The 16186-nt window shown below is 51.6% G+C and overlaps 1 long non-coding RNA gene across 2 annotated transcripts; it reads left to right on the top strand.

Annotated features, from left to right (window-relative positions):
- The first annotated feature begins 346 nt into the window (after nt 1-346).
- Nucleotides 347-16060, top strand: LOC134480746 (uncharacterized). 2 transcript variants are annotated; one of them, XR_015631411.1, is made up of 2 exons: nt 347-647; nt 15159-16060. It is a non-coding gene; the product is annotated as an uncharacterized LOC134480746 (long non-coding RNA). The 2 variants fall into 2 exon arrangements; XR_015631410.1 differs by lacking the exon at nt 347-647 and adding an exon at nt 6738-7415.
- The last annotated feature ends 126 nt before the right edge of the window (nt 16061-16186 follow it).

Raw genomic sequence — 16186 nt, 5'->3', positions numbered from 1 at the left:
AGCACCACATTAGCCAGGTGTGGTGGTGCACACCTTAATCCCAGCACTTGGAGGGTAGAGGCAGGAGGACCCTGGTACCAGCCAGCGTATGGGGAAATGGAGTAGTCATGTCCATGTCCAGGGTAGGGAAATGAGGCTAGGTAAAACTTCAGCATAGATGAGCTCTGAGAGCTCGGCTGTCAAAGGCTGAATTGCTGAATACCCTGACTGTGTGGGGTTGTTATATTACTGCCCGGCTACCTTCTCAGGAAGCCAAAAGGCTGGGAGTGCGGAGAAGTAGCAGGGATCTTGCCTGGCAGGTGTGAGGACCTGCGTTCTATCCCCAGCACCATCGAAAGCGAAAGAAGAGTATAAGGAAAGGGAGAGAGGAGGAAAAGAGGGGAGGAGTGGGGAGCGGAAGGGAGGAAGAAACTGATGGCAAAATCAAAACTCAGAGTACCCTCGATGCACCCAAGCGAGAGAGCCAGAGTCCAGAGTGGTCCAGGGTAGCAGTGACCCGTCGGAATTGGTGCAGCCTGTGGCTAGGCTGAGAGCCACCAGCCCACAGTGACAGGCAGAGTTCCTGGAAAGCAAGCGGGTGGAGTCCCTCCTCGAGATCCGAGCAGCTTGGGCAAGATCTCCTGGTCAAGGTCCCCACCCGGGCGGAGGTAACACCCCCTGGTGGGGGAGGGGAGGGAAGGGGCGGGGTGCGGGGCGTGTGTCAGCCCTGAACACTGAGTTCTCAGTAGGTTTGGTACGGTACAGCCTGTCCTGTGAGCTTCCTGTATCCTCTTGTTGCTACTCTCCCCCAGGCCTGGTCTTAGGTTCCCAAAGGCATGAACGGGGTGCGGTGGAGGTGGGGTGGAGGTGGGGGTGGGGGTGGGGGTGGGGGAGTGTTCTTGAGGCCACCTGACTGGAAAGACTGGCACTGTTTACAAAACCAACCCCCTCCTTGGAAACTTCTTTAATTAACCAAGGTTATACAAGTATACAGACCTATAAAAGTTAAGCCACAGGGTTGGGGATTTAGCTCAGTGGTAGAGTGCTTGCCTAGCAAGCGCAATGCCCTGGGTTCGGTCCCCAGCTCTGAAAAAAAGAAAAAGGAAAAAGAAAAAGAAAAAGAAGAAGAAAAAAAAAAGAAAAAAAAAGTTAAGCCACAAGAGAGTAGAAGGATGCCCACTTCTGGTAGGGACCCCTGCCCCCTCCTCTTCCTCTTCTTCCTCTTCTTCCTCCTCCTCCCCCTCCCCATCTTCTGCTTCCTCCTCCCCCTCCTTCTTTCCTTCCCGTCTGTCTCCCCTCCCATCCCCTGCCTTCTACCCACATTTATTCTATTATTTATTGTATATATTTATTATATTATACACACACCTACTGTGTGCCAGGCACTTCTCTGAGCCCTGAAGACACAGCATGCGATATGAACATATGAGGCCCTGCTTATATTCTGAAGGGCCATCCTCGGCTGCTCCTGTAAGGGGTGGGAGGCTGTGATGGTGTAGAGGCCACAGTGGTCCACAGGGTGCCGTGAATGGACCCTGCCTACCCATCTTCTTATCCCTAGAGATGCCTGTCCCTTAGGGAGCCCTCCTCCTGACTCCTTCCCCTCAAGTCACTGCCCAGCCCAGTGGAGGACTCCTCCGTGGGTTCCCTTCCCTGGTTTCCAGAGTTCTCTGTCACCTCCCTCTACTGCCACCCACAGCTACTCTGGGCCCCAGGTCCCTTTCACTTTCTGCGGAGCTCTTCCTGCTCAGCAGTTCCTCACCCTCCCCTCTCCCCCAGTCCCCTCCCTGCTGGCCCTAGGTTCTGTCTGTGCCTCTGTGGTGGCTGGCTCCAGTTTCTCTTAGAACCTGCACAGGGGGACAGCTGCAAAGTGCAGTGAGACCTGGGTTTGAATTCCCCCTTCCTGGCATGGGGCTTTGACCCACCTTGGACCCCCAAATCCTTGTTTGTACCACCTAGTGGGGCTGTGGGGGCAGGGAGCTCCTCTGCAATTTCCCTAGGACCCTCCAGGATTTATATCTTAGCTCAAGTCTCAGCACATAATAGGGACAGACATTACATACAAGTTCTTGTGTAAGTGCATGTGTGTGTATGTGCATGCATGTGTGTGTGCTTGCACACACATGCTCATGCATAATGGGCTGGGGTACTAATCAAAAAGAACAGCAAAATCCCTGGGGAATTCACTAAGCCCCTCTTTGGGAAGTGTGACCTTGGCCAAGTCCCTTCCTTCCCTGAGCCTTAGTTTACCTATAAAGCACTTGCATTAAAAAACAGCTGTCCCTGCCAAGCAGTGGTGGTACACGCCTTTAATCCCAGCCCTTTGGCAGTAGGGGCATGTGGATCTCTGGCCTGCAGAGGGAGTTCCAGGGCAAGCAGGGCTATGCAGTGAACTGCTGTCTGGAAAAAGAGAGAGAGGGAGAGTGGGAGAGGAACGGGAGGGGAGGAGGAGGGAAAGGGGATGGAGAGGGGGAGGGGAGGGGAGAAAGCAGAAGAGGGGGGAGGAGGGGGAGAAAGGGAAAGAGGGAGAGAGAGGGCTGTCCCAGTGCCCAGTGAATGCTGGCTGGGCTACACCCTGTGGGTCTCGGGTAGGGTGACCTAGAGTGGCCTCAGCTGATAGGCTTCATCTAGCTGCATGTGGCTTTGTTTACAGGGCTGCCTCAGGCTTCTTCCCGTAATACTTGTAGCTCTAAGAGGGCAGGTAGGAAGCACTGACCCCTTAAAGACTAGGCAGGAGTGGCTAGTCTTTTTTTTTTTTTTTTTTTTTTTTTTTTTTTGGTTCTTTTTTTTTCCCGGAGCTGGGGACCGAACCCAGGGCCTTGCGCTTCCTAGGCAAGCGCTCTACCACTGAGCTAAATCCCCAACCCCAGGAGTGGCTAGTCTTAACCATTTGGCCAGGAAAGCAACATTCAGAGATAGGACACAGATTCAGTAACAACTTCAGCAGCCCTACCCCCACGGTGGCGTTGTCTACTTTAGGGACAGGATGACACTCTGAAACTGGCCTTTTCAAATGTCTGCTCCTACTTCAGCCTCCTGGGAGCTGGGACTACACAGTGTGCCACACCTGATAGTTTCCTATCTTTGCTTTCACTTCCTCCTTCCCTCCTGAGATTTCTCCAGTCTGGAATCCAAGGCTTAGGCTTGCTACAGCCTAACCCGAAGCTTCCTTTTTCAGGACTTCTGTTCTTGTTTTGGGGTACAGTATCTCTTTTTGTTTCCCTAAAGGTGTTGCTCATTCCATCCATGGACCCCACTTTCTGTTTTGTTTTGTTTTTTTTTTACATTATTCATTTACCTACTTTATTATGCACAGAGGTGTACAGTGGTGCCAAGGGACATGTGTGCAGGTCCCAACTTGCTAGAGACATTTCTTTCCTTCCACATGTGGATCCTGGGAATCAAGCTCAGAACTGGTTTACCCTCCGTCCAGCCATCTATTATACACAACACCCTGGTCCCCATCCTGGGATTACATAAACCAGGCATGGTGATGAATGCCAGCGAACCCAGGGCCGGTAAATGAAGGGCACGGTTCTCAAAAAAAAAAAAGTGTATTTATTAAGGATTCTGGTGGAAATTGGAGTGCTAACACCCTCCCTAGTTATCCCTGGATGTCCCTGTAAGCACAGCACAAAGTGATCCAGGCTTGGACATCAAAGCACCTTTGATGTCCTGGACGCAGTTCTGCCCCCAGGGAACACAAGGCCACACCAGAAGCCATTCACAGTGGGAATTGAGGCTGAATCTAGCAGCAAGTCCACAGAGGGGATGTTACACGGGGCTCTAAGAGGTACAGGTCACGCCCCTCCCAGGCAAAAGCCCCGAGGGCCAATGGCCAAGGTTAAGAGGCTATACTCTCAATGACTTCTGGGAAGGAGTAGAGTTCCCAGTTCTTGGCATCTTCAGTGTATCAGGGGTGGCAGGAAGATCTTTGTCCCAGCAGCCCTGAAGTCAGGTATGGGTGACAACTCCTGTTTAGCGGCCTGAAGCTGAGCCAGTCATGCAGGTGTAATGGAAGAAGGCACTCCCCCCTCTCCAGCCTTTTGGAGAGAGCAGAGGTAGCAGCAGTTGCCTAGGCTTCAGCCCTGCCTGACGTGGGTCCCTACCAAGCCGTGTGACGAGACCAGGCCACAAGAAAGAGGTTTCAATGAGCGTTATCGCTTCCTGGAACTCAGACTCAAGAGACTTCCCCGAAGAAGACCGGCTGTGCCTGGCGGGTGGGCAGGCTGAGCACCCCAGGGACCATGCTGTCCCCTTCCTCCTCTGCTGCCCCCAATCTCATCTCAGTACCTGGAAATGCACCACGCTCCTCCTCTGTGCCCCATGAGATGCCAGCAGCTGCTCCAGAGGTTGGGGCAGGTACCAGTCTAGCATCTTTTCCCCCTACCCACTGAATACTTAGGCCTGGCTGGACTAAGTTGGCACTCGCAGGTGTCTAGACACTTGCTTCTTTACCTCTCTGCCTCTGGACAAGTGCAACTAGATGTGCACAGATTGGCCTCAGTTTTCCTGACAGAGAAATGGGCCCATCTCCCACCCATTCCACCTGGCCCACCAGATAAGTGACACCCTAGACAGGCCATGCTTTCAAGTTCTGTCTGACAGAGGAATGACAACTCAAAAATCTAGGTCCAGGGTCTCCTCATCCCTGTGTGGCTGTGGTGGCTCTGGAATAAGTCACTTCCTGATTCCCCTGTTCACAGATACCTGGGTTGGTAGTCTAAGTGCCCTGGGTAGTGACAGTACAAAGTGTTGGGGGGTCACAGATGGAAGCCTCAGGGACAAAACTGAACCCTCCTCAAAGGCGAGAGGCCCCAGGCTCTGCAGTGGCTTTCCTTAACCAGCTCTAGGAAGGGAAGACTTAACATGTGGCCCACAAGATTTGAAGAACCAAGTAAGAAGCTGTGAAGTGCTTGGCACAGTACCTCAGATGAGAGTGTTGGTCAGGTGTGGCGGGTGGTTCACACCTGCAATCGCAGTACACAGTACGGAGAGGCTGAGGGAGGAGGACTGTGAGTCCCAGCTGACCTTCCAGCTTCCACTGACCGAGGCCTGGTCAGTTTAGTATGGAGTGCTTTAAAAGTAGCATCCTCTTTTTTTGAATGAAGGGGATGTTATAATAATAATGTGGACATTTTCCCCAGTTTTTCCATTTGCATGGTACATTATGTGAACACTGTAAGCAAATATGTTATGTAAACAACCATGAGGCATGAGAACCAAGAATTCCAGGCCAAACTGTGCTCCCTAAGACCCCAGTTAAAACAACAAACAAATCTACAAACAGCGATAAAACGAAACAAGCCAGCTGAGCATGGTGGAACAGGTCTGTCACCTCAGCTACCCAGAGCCCAGCGAATCCAAGCCTGGACTACACCATGAGTTCAAGGCTGGCCTGGGAAACCGAGTGAAACCTTGTTGTTACTCGGGGACAGTGCATTTGTGTAGTAAGCACCTATGGGTCCCATCCCCAACACCAGAGACGATGAAGATTCCATGAAAACCCTGTTAGGTGGAAAAATCAGAGCTTCTGCTGTAGCTGCCCTCTGCAGCAGACAGCTCAGCCGGCCACAGAGACTCATTGCCTTGGCTCTCATTCCCAGCAGGCCTGACGGCTGCCCTACTGCTCTGTGAATGGAGTCCACAGGCTTTTGAGAGACAGAAACATAACGGAGAGTAACATGGTACCCAGGACACGGATCTCACAGGCAGACAAGCACAGCTGGATTCGGGAGCCCACACAGCCCATGCTCCCTCCAGCTGCTCCCCAAATAGAGGAAAGCCTGCTGTTCGAATTCTCCGAATTTCAGCAGGAGGACGGAGGGCGTGGCTCAATATGGCACCCTCTTGGCATGCGTGATACCTGGGTCCTAGCCCCATCACCACTTAAACTCAGCATCGCAGAACGAGTAGTCCCAGCACTCTGGAAGTGGACAGGAGGATCAGGAGATCAAGGTCATCCACTGCTACATAGAGACTTCAAGGCCAGTCTGAACTGTGTAAGACCAGAGGCTATGCCACGTACCAGTCCAGGACCCTTTCCCTCTACCCACAGGACAAATCAGCCTGGTTGGACCAAATCTAAATGTCTAGACACCTCTCTGGAAAAGGGCTCCAGGTATTCAGTAACTGGATAGGCGCGGTTTGGGCCTCAGTGTTACTGACAGAAATGGGCCCACCAGACAGGTGAAACAAAATGAAACGAACACACGAACACGCCAGGGAGCCCCTCCCATTCGTCCAACCTGGGTCCACTCTGAACTGGGGCATGAGAATTCTGAGTGGCTTCATTCAGGTCCGAGACAGCACAGGTAGCAAGTGTTCCACAGTGCTAAGTGCCAAGTGATGATGATGACACAGTACTGGAGCTTAAGTTTCTGCTGTCCAAGCTTCCCATGGTTCCTAGGTACCTTGGGGGCACCGGACTTGGTGCCCCCAAATCCATGCCTAGGTTCCCTTCCTTCCAACCCTGTGACTGGCTCAGATTTCCAGCAACTGGCACATGGGTGACTGGGAGTAGAAGTATGCAGATGAATGTTTGTCCTCTAAGCTTTGCTGAGGACCATCCTGCTCCAACAGTCACCTCTGCCCCTTGTTTCTGGCACCAAGATGCCTGCCAGGAGGAAGGGACTGGGCAGGGGAGGAAGTCCAGGCCACCACAGCAAGCACGGGCGGCTGATTTCCAAGAAACTAGCAAGGGACAGGAAAGTCTAGGCAAGGCTGTCAGACGGCTTTTGCTTTCAGTTTTCAGGGTCAGATCGGAGCGGGTGCCCAGACTTCTTGACTGAGCAGCGCAGGGCGCTCTGTTTTATGGGATCAAGGCCACAGCATCTCTAATGGTCGCCACGAAGCCCAGAGCTAGGCACTGGGGGCTGGGACTGTGGACTGGCTCTGACACCGTTCTGTCCCTTATCTGTTTGCCCTTTCTCTTATCTGCACCCCGAATCAGTCGGCTCATCCCTCGTTTATTCATGCCTGCCTCCCTCCTGCCACGTGTCCCACACTCTATCTTCAGTTTTTCCTTCTTCGGTCTTATCTCTCTCTCTCTCTTCCTGCTCTCCTCAGCTTCCTCCCCTCCTCCCGAGTTTCTCCTTCTTCCCCTTGCTTCCTTTCCCGCATTCTCCGTCCTTCCTCCCTCTCTGACTCTTTCCCTTCTGCTTCCCTACATCTCTCCCCCCCCCCACATCTCTGTCTCCCCCACCTCTCTTCTCGGTCCCAGATTTCACAGACTCCATTACTCAGAGGAGACAGTTTTGTATGTTTCCTTTTTTTTTTTTTTTTTTTTTGGTTCTTTTTTTCGGAGCTGGGGACCGAACCCAGGGCCTTGTGCTTCCTAGGCAAGCGCTCTACCACTGAGCTAAATCCTCAACCCCTGTATGTTTCCTTTTTGAGATAGGGTCTCACGGAGTACAGGCTGACGTCGAACTTACCAGGTAAATGTGGATAACTTTGGTGGTGCAGGACGTTAATCTCAGCTCTCGGGAGGCAGAGGCAGGCAGATCTCTCCAAATTCAAGGCCAGCCTGGTCTACAGAGCGAGTTCCAGGACAGCCAGGGCTACACAGAGAAACCCCGTCTCAAAAACAAAGAAACGAACAAACCTCTGATCCCCCTGCCTCTCCCTCACAAGTGCTGGGATTGCAAGTGTGTGGCACTGTGCTCCAGTTCGCACAGTGCCCAAGGGATCTCCCAGGCAATGATAGATTGCATCTCAGCCTCGCAACCAACAAGGGAACATTTGTGCATCCTATGCCTGACCTAATGCCTGGCCTTGGGGGTGTCAATGTCTTCTTTATCCCCCTCGTTCCTCCTCACCTCCATTTCTACTTCCGTCTCCAGTTTCTCCTAAATTCCCAGTAGAGTTTTTATCTTATCTCCAGAGGACTTCTTTGTATCTGGCTGACTTTTAAGACTTTTACAGGTATTAATGCCGCTGTCTCCCTAATTATCTCACACTTTGCTAGAGAAACTGAGGCATAGAAGTTAAGTAAGCATGCTCCCAAATAAAAAGGAAAGAAACATCGAAGGCTTTCCTCGGGGAGCTCAAAGCTTCCCCAGGAGAGCCTGCCAGTGATGTAGGCAAGAGAACAGGACAGGAGTGATGGGGTCGGGGCTAGAATGGATACAGGGAGAGTTTGGGAAGATCCCAGATCCTGTGTAACAGGACCCTCTTTGGGCACCTGGCAGTCACTAGCTGCTGGAAGGCTCTGAGGTCACTTCACTGGGCCGAAATGCTTTGTCTACTATGTAGATTTGCTATAGGACATGGACAGTGCTTAGCCTCCCCCCAGCCTCATTGTCCTCATCTGTAAAATGGACAATAACTGCACCTGCCAGGCAGGGCTGGGTCAGAACAACAGCTGGCAGCATTCATGTGCAATGTGTGTGTGGAAAGAGGTGACTCATCAATGGTCAGGTCTTCATGCTCAAGCCTCAGTCCTCCCCTCCCCCAAGACCCCCTCCCCTCATCTTCCCTGCACTGTCCCCACCTTAAGGTTCATTGTCACTCTGACCCACACACTACCCATCTGGCTGAGGCCCCCCCTCACCCCTCTGGACCTGAAGACTTTTATTTCAAACCACCTTCTGGAAACTGTGGTCTTTCCTGTCACCAGGCTAGTGGGGAGGGGACTTGGCCAAGGTGAGACAGATGGCACCCAGGCCACATAGCATTTTCAGTGGTCCGTGCAAGAGGTGAGAAAGGAAGGCCCTGGCTAGCCCTGCAGAGACGTGTTGAGCAATATAGTCTGTGACACATTTCTGGCTGCTTCTGTAATCCCTTATGGTTTGTGAAAGTGTGGTCCCATTGCATCTCCCAGCATGGTGGCGTCGCCATAGATGCCAGGAGACCTGCTCCAGGAGACCTCAACACCCCCCCCCCGTGTGTGTGTGTGTGTGTATGTGTGTGTGTATGTGTCTATGTGTCTGTGTGTGTGTCTGTGTGTGTGTATGTGTATGTGTCTGTGTGTGTGTCTGTGTGTGTGTCTGTGTGTGTGTATGTGTATGTGTCTGTGTGTGTGTCTGTCTCTCTGTGTGTCTGTGTGTGTGTGTCTGTGTGTGTGCCTATGTGTGCCTGTGTGTGTCTGTGTGTATGTGTGTGTGTCTGTGTGTGTATGTGTGTGTGTCTGTGTGTGTGTCTGTGTTTGTGTGTGGTGTGTCTGTGTGTGTGCCTGTGTATGAGTGTGTCTGTGTGTGTGCCTGTGTGCCTGTGTGTGTCTGTGTGTGTGTGTCTGTGTGTGTGTCTGTCTCTCTGTGTGTGTCTCTGTGTGTGTGTCTGTGTGTGTGTGTCTGTGTGTCTGTGTGTGTGTCTATGTGTGCCTGTGTGTGTCTGTATGTATGTGTGTGTCTGTGTGTGTGTATGTGTGTGTGTCTGTCTCTGTGTGTGTGTGTCTGTGTGTCTGTGTCTGTGTTTGTGTGTCTGTCTCTGTATGTGTGTCTGTGTCTGTGTGGTGTGTGTGTGTGTGTGTGTGTGTGTGTGTGTGTGTGCGCGCACTTGCCTGTACACCCAGGTAGAGGGCAGACGTCAACATTAGGTGTCTTCTTCAATCATTCTCTACCTCATTTTTTTTTCTTTTCTTTTTTTCGGAGCTGGGGACCGAACCCAGGGCCTTGTGCTTGCTAGGCAAGCGCTCTACCACTGAGCTAAATCCCCAACCCCCTCTACCTCATTTTTGACACTGGGTCTCTAATTGAACCTGGAATCCACTGACTGACTGACCAGCTGACCAGTGAAGCCCTGGGGTCCTCCTGACTCTGACTCTCACCACTTGGATTATAGACACAATCCACGATGCCCAGATTTGTCTGAATTCAGGTCTGCATGCTTACCCAGTAAGCACTTTACCTACTAGACTGTTTCTGCCACCCCATTTCCTATTTCCACCCATTTTCTGCTCAGCTCAGGCAGTGACTCAAATGTGTCTTAAGCGGCTCTCTAGATGGATGTGGAGAATCGGCTCTCTAGATGGATGTGGAGGATGAGCCCCCTGACCTCAGCACTTGGATACAGATGCAAGAAAACCAGATGTTCATAACCAGCCTGGGCTACAGAGTAATTTCAAGGCCACTCTGTGTCACCTGAGACCATGTCTCAAAACACAAAACCAGCAACCCTAGGTCTCTGGCACTTGTCAGCATTTTGCTTTTTTGCTTCTTCTGTTTTGTGGAAGGGCCGTGAAGCCTGTAGGGGGTTCAGCCTCTCAGGGCCTCAGCACCTTTGTCTGTGAAGCAGACAGTAGCAGCACCTGCCGGGCAAGGTTGGGTCAAGGTCAGGGCTGGCAGTACTTACTCCATGCCTCCTCACTCAGACAGAGCAGAGCCAACTTTCAGCAGAACTCACGACAGCATTTGTTCATCCCCTACTTGGCCTTTCACACCGGCCATGATCCAGTTCCCCTGATATAAAATCTCGCAGGCAACGATGAACTTGATTAGGTTAGAGATGGCTTGCTATGCAAACACTCAGACCCGAGTTTGAATCCCCAGCGTCCACATACAAGCAGCACCCATCTGTTACTCCAGCACTGGAGGAAAGAGATTGGTGACTTGATGGCCAGCCAGTCTAGTGGGGAAAGTGAGCTCCAAGTTCAGTGAGAGACTATGTCTCAAAAACGAAGATGCAAAGTGAGGAGAGATACCTGATGTACCTCTGCAAGTCAGCAAGTGTGTGTGTGTGTGTGTATACATATACATATATATATACATATATATACAAACACACATATATATACACACACACAAATGCTAACACACAAGCATGCACAACGCACACATGCATACACACACACACCACAACACATATACACATACACGAGTAATTGAATGGCTGGAACTTGGTCAAATGGCACAAGTGGTTCCCATGGATGCTTAGAATTCAACATGAAGACTTGGGAGGAAAGCAGGAGTTAGACCCAGCCTGAGGTGTGACATCGGGTCCTTATCTAGCTCTTTGAGGTTCGTGCCCTGATTAGATCTGCTCCACACTGCTCCTGTGAGGATGGTGTGGGACTCTATGCTTGTATGAACAGAGAACTTAGAGCAATGTCTAACATCTAGAAAGCAGTTGACAAGACCGAGCTGGGTGTCACCACTGCAACCGGCAAGTGAGAAGGCCAGGCCAGGACTGGTGTTGGGTTTGCTGGTTCAATTGGCATCAGGGCAGCTGGCTCAAGACACAGTGACTGTCATTATTAGAGCCCCTGATTTGGGGCTTTGGGGGGTTGCTTTTCATTTGCTCAGTGCCTGTGACCTCAATAAGACAGGGCGGAGGCAATATGCTAATTGATCCTGATCTTGGTTTTATGAATGAAGCCACCACAGTTCCTCAGTTGACAGAGCCAGAACTCAAAGCCAAGTCCAAGGTCCAGGGCCTGGCTCTCCCTGTCCCTCCATGCTGTCTTCTAGAGTGGAATGTCATTGGGCAGGGGCCTTGAGAGACTGAGTCAGCCAAGCCCCACCCCCTCATCTCCTTCATCCTATCTGGTTGTCTCTCCTGGCTGCACCCAACTGTGGAAGGGAATGAGTATATGAGTGTATGGTCTACCCACAGGTCCCTGCAGGTTCCCAGGTAGGGACCAAGTTTTTGTGTCATCTTTCAGGCTCCACCCTCATAGGGCCTCAACTGTCTGCCTCATGTTTCCTGGGTCCTAGCTCACCCTCATCTGCGCCTGTGGGCCCTCGGCAGTCCTGCCCCACCCCCATGGTCCATTCTGACCTGGAAACTCTCCCAGGTTGATCCTAACACAGCCTTGCAGGTAAGACCCATAGCCACCTCATACCAGGCTGTGTTGGCTTCCTGGGCCTGCACTGTGGGAAAAGGGTAGGGTATCTGAGCTTTGGCTGGTCTGTACTGCCTGTAGTGAGATAATAACAGGAGCATCTAGGCCCAGTCCTGTGTCCACTTACCAAAACAGGGTCATTTCTCAGCCTCTCTGAGCCTGTTTCTTCACAATGGAAGCTGGTAGGTAGCCCATAAATGGTGTTGATCTAAAACACACAAGGCCAGGTGTGGTGGTACACGTTGGTAGGCTCAGAACCAGGGCTAAGGCAGGAGGATTGTGAGCTCAAGACAATCCTTGGCTACATAGCAAGACTCGGTCAAACACTTTGTAGTGTCTTTTTATTTAACATACTCTGGGAGGCTAGTAGTTCACTGCATTTGGAGGGGAGGAGAAGGGTTGAGACCCTGGGCTGCATGGCTGGAGAGGCAAGGATCAGCAGGGGCTAGAGTGTGGTGGAAACACTATTGAATATCTGAGGACTGACTAGGGGTTGAGCAGGGCACGGTGGTCCAAACCTGTAATTCTAGCACTTGAAGGCTCAAATGGGAGAGATGAGAGTTTATGTATAGCCTGGGCTACATAGCTAGTTCCAAGCCAATTTAGAATTACAGTGGAGACCTAGGAGACCCTGTCTTTAAAAAGAGGCCTAGAGGGGTCAGTGGTGGCACATGCTTTAATATGAGGCAGAAGCAGGTGGATCTCTAAGTTTGTGGCCAGCCTGGTCTACAGAGCAAGTTTCAGGACAGCCAGGTGTACACAGAGAAATTCTGTCTCGAAAAACTAAAAACATAAAAACTTTAAAAAGAAGGTTAGGGGCTGGAGAGGTAGATGACTTGGTGGTTAAAAGCCAGTACTGCTCTTCCAGAGGACGCATGTACTGGTCAGTTTCGGTCAGCTTGACACAAATTAGTTACCTGGGAAGAGGGAGCATTAGTTGAAGATTAGCCTGAGGGTGTCTCTGCTAGGGCATTTTCTTTTTATTAGATTGATGTGGAAGGGCCCGCCCACTGTGGGCGATGCCAATCAGGTGGCATGTATGTATGTATGGGAGAGAGAGAGAGAGAGAGAGAGAGAGAGAGAGAGAGAGAGAGAGAGAGAGAGAGCGCAAGGCAGTAAACAGTACCCTCTGCTTTATTTTTCCCTCCAGGACTACTCGGTGGTGCACTGTGATCTGAGAGATAAATTCTCTCCTTCTCTAAGTTGCTTCTGATCAATGTTTTACTACAGCCACACAAGGGGAAAATAGGTCAACCGGAGTTTGACTCCCAGCACCCACATCAAGTGGTTCACAGCTATCTGTAGCCTAACTCCAGGACATCCAATACCATTTTTTGACCTCCAGGGCACTGGCACTCACATGTACATACACATAATTAAAGATAACAAAAAGAAATAATCAGAAAGGGGGTGTGGACAGGATGGCTGGCTAGCATCACTTTGACCTGTGTGACCTCAGGATGTGCCTGCTTTGGGTCTTAGAAGGAGCCAAGTAGGCTGGAAACATGGGCCCCCATCCATTCCATAAGGTGGCCGCTGGTCAAGGGAGCCGAGCAGGGCTGAGCAGAGCCCAGTTCAGTGCTGTCATCAATGTGTAGTAACTGGCAGCCTGAGAAGCCAAAACAGAATTGGCCCAGACAAATGCTTTACTTAGCCCTGGCCTGCACCTCCCAAATACACCTTACAAAGGGCCACAGAAAACACAAGGGCTGGGAAGCAGGAGCTGGTGTCCTGGACCAAAGCCTTAAAGCCTGTCGGGCGGGGCAGAACAGGCTTGGAGCCGCCTCCTGGCCCACACTGTGAGCAAGGGAAGAGCAGGCTGGGTGGGAGATACTGTATCAGCATCCCAGTCACTGGAGCCTGTGGTTACCCTCAGGGCTGTGGCTTAAGGTCCCAGTGCCAAGTTCAAGGTGCCAGACTGGGCAATGCTGTCCCTGTGTGATTTTGCTTTGGTGAAAACAGTACTCCTCTGAGGAGCCTTGAGGGTCCCCCAGAACCAGGCCGAGCCCCCTTGTTATTCTATAGACTCTTCTGGGTGATGTCTGTGAGAGCTTAGCTAGCTGCTGCCCTGAGCCCGTCTCTACCCAAAGGCTGGAGGACCCGGTCCCAGTGCAGGGAGCGTCCGAGTTCCCTACACAGCCCTCACCAAGACCTCTAAGGTCCTGCACAGCACAGCTCAGCTCAGCCTTCCCTATCCTCTGGAGATCTGTGTGATGAGGGGAACCCACCCCTCTGCATCCACCCGCCATGTCTTCTCCTCATCCTTCCTCTTCCACTTGTATCTGTTACTCCAAAGACAAACTCAGTCCCATCCTGGGTGGCCTTCCTGACTTCTTCCAGTGCCACCCACCAACCAAGCACCGTTAGTTTTCCTCCGAGCCCTGCCTCTTCTTAGAGTATTGTTCCTCTATATTTACCTGTTACCCTCCATGAGAACTGAGCTTAGAAACCCTCTTTCATTTATTTCTGTATTCTTAGGACTTAGAATAACATCTGAAATGGGCAGTGTTTATTTTTCCTACGTAGTCCAGGCGGGCCTTGAACCCTCAACCCTTTAAATGTCCTTCGCTCCATCCTTGTTGCAGAGATTAGGCATCTACTGCATACCATGATTCTGTGCCAAGTGCTTTACGTTGGACACAACATAAAAGAGGCTTGCCTCCCCATTCCATGACGAACTGAACTCAGGCTGAGAGCCTACAGGATGGGGGAAGTGAGGCGGTGCACTCGGGAGGCAGAGGCAGGTGGATCTCTGAGCTTGAGGCCAGCCTGGTCTACAGAATGAGTTCCAGGATAGCCAGGGCTACACAGAGAAACCTTGTCTTGAAAAACTATTAAGAAAAAAAAAATCATCTTGCTGAAAACAGGACAGGCCTCCTCTTCTTCCTCAGTAAAACAAGGACCACAGTTTCCTAGTTGTGGTGGCTTTTAGGCTGGTCTTGCAGCGGTGTGGGCACGTGTGCGTGCGTGCATGCGTGCGTGCATGCGTGCACCTGCGTGTGCAGGCGGTCCTGCTCCTTTCCCAGTCCGCCAGCTCCACACCCCACCTGGCCCCCTACTTGATCCTCCTCTCACTTTTCATTCTTGCACACTGACGTAAGTAAGCTCTGCTGAATCATGAAGCTGAGGTTTGAGGCCAGATAGAGAATCTGTACCCCAGGGAAGCCACAGGGCCACAGACACACAGACACTCAAGTGCGGCTCCCAGGGGCTTTTAGGTCACCTTCCGTATGTCAGGATGGATTTTTTCTTCTTTAATGACTCATAGAGGAAGAAGGGGCCAGCTCCAGGGAGTGACAGGAACCTCGATTCCTAGCTGTTCTACCTCAGGCTTTTACACAACAGTGGGTCTGTGATTTAGATTTACGTGATTAACACAGGACCTGTCAACTTTGTTCAGATTAGGAAATCCCCCCGGGCATGCTGTGAAACAACTTGTCTGTTCACCTATGTCTGAAGGAGAGCCTGCTTCTGACCTGTGACGTGAGATGCCAACAGTGCCATGTGCCAATCAGAAGGCCCAGGCGACGGGTGACTGTTTTAAAAGGTGGCCTGAACTGGTGAGTACCAGGACAAGCCAGGCGGCAATGAGGCCTCAGCCTGTTTCCCAGGCAGGTCCAAGTGTTAAACATGGTTCCCTACTAGCCCCGCCACCTGGAATCTTGTGCTGGGGGTCTGCACAGCACCAGTAGTATTCTCGACATGAGTCTGCCCTTTGCCCTGCTAGACTGAAAAGCAGCAAGAGGAGAACCTCATTCATCCACACAGCAGGGTTGGGGCTAAACAAGAAGGAAAAGAGGACCAACAAGACAAGTCCTCCATGCTCTCACCACACTTCTCTGAAGGACCGGCCACCCTGGGCTAGAGGACCACAGCCCTTCTAACGTTCCAGAGAAAACCTGGACAGTATCAGCATGCCCAGAGCAGCTGCTTCCTCTGACAGGATCATGAAGCATTAGGAAAATCACTAGAAGCATGTCACAGGCTGCAGGAGTCCCAGATGATGTGGGATATGCCCACAAGGTTACTTAGCCCCCCTGATGACCGGCAAGCCTCAGAGCCAGTGCCCTACATGTGTCCTGGAACAGCCCTTCCAGCTGGGCTCCTGACGGTATAATTGCTTCAGAGACCCACAGAGGCGAAGGGAATTGCCCAAGCCCCCAGCAGCACCCAGGGCCCTGCCACCACAGACCACAAAGCAGCTTTCCGGCTCCAAAAAAGCACACAGGCTGAGTGGGGAGAGGAGCAACAACCAGAGCGGCTCATCGTCCCCACTGAAATACTTGATGGCTTGCAGAACTGCCACTTCTTCCAAAAACTCGGTGAGCCCTGGCCGCTCTGCCCCACCCTCTTCCTGGAAGTAGTTGTGGTCAGAGAAGCAAAGAAGTTTCCTCTCTGTCATCCATTTCAAATTGATACAGGATGGAC

The sequence above is a fragment of the Rattus norvegicus genome, chromosome 10, assembly GCF_021556685.1.
Source record: "Rattus norvegicus strain SHRSP/BbbUtx chromosome 10, alternate assembly SHRSP_T2T, whole genome shotgun sequence".
In the NCBI taxonomy this organism is placed as follows: Eukaryota; Metazoa; Chordata; class Mammalia; order Rodentia; family Muridae; genus Rattus; species Rattus norvegicus.
This window is presented reverse-complemented; position numbering and strand designations above follow the sequence as displayed.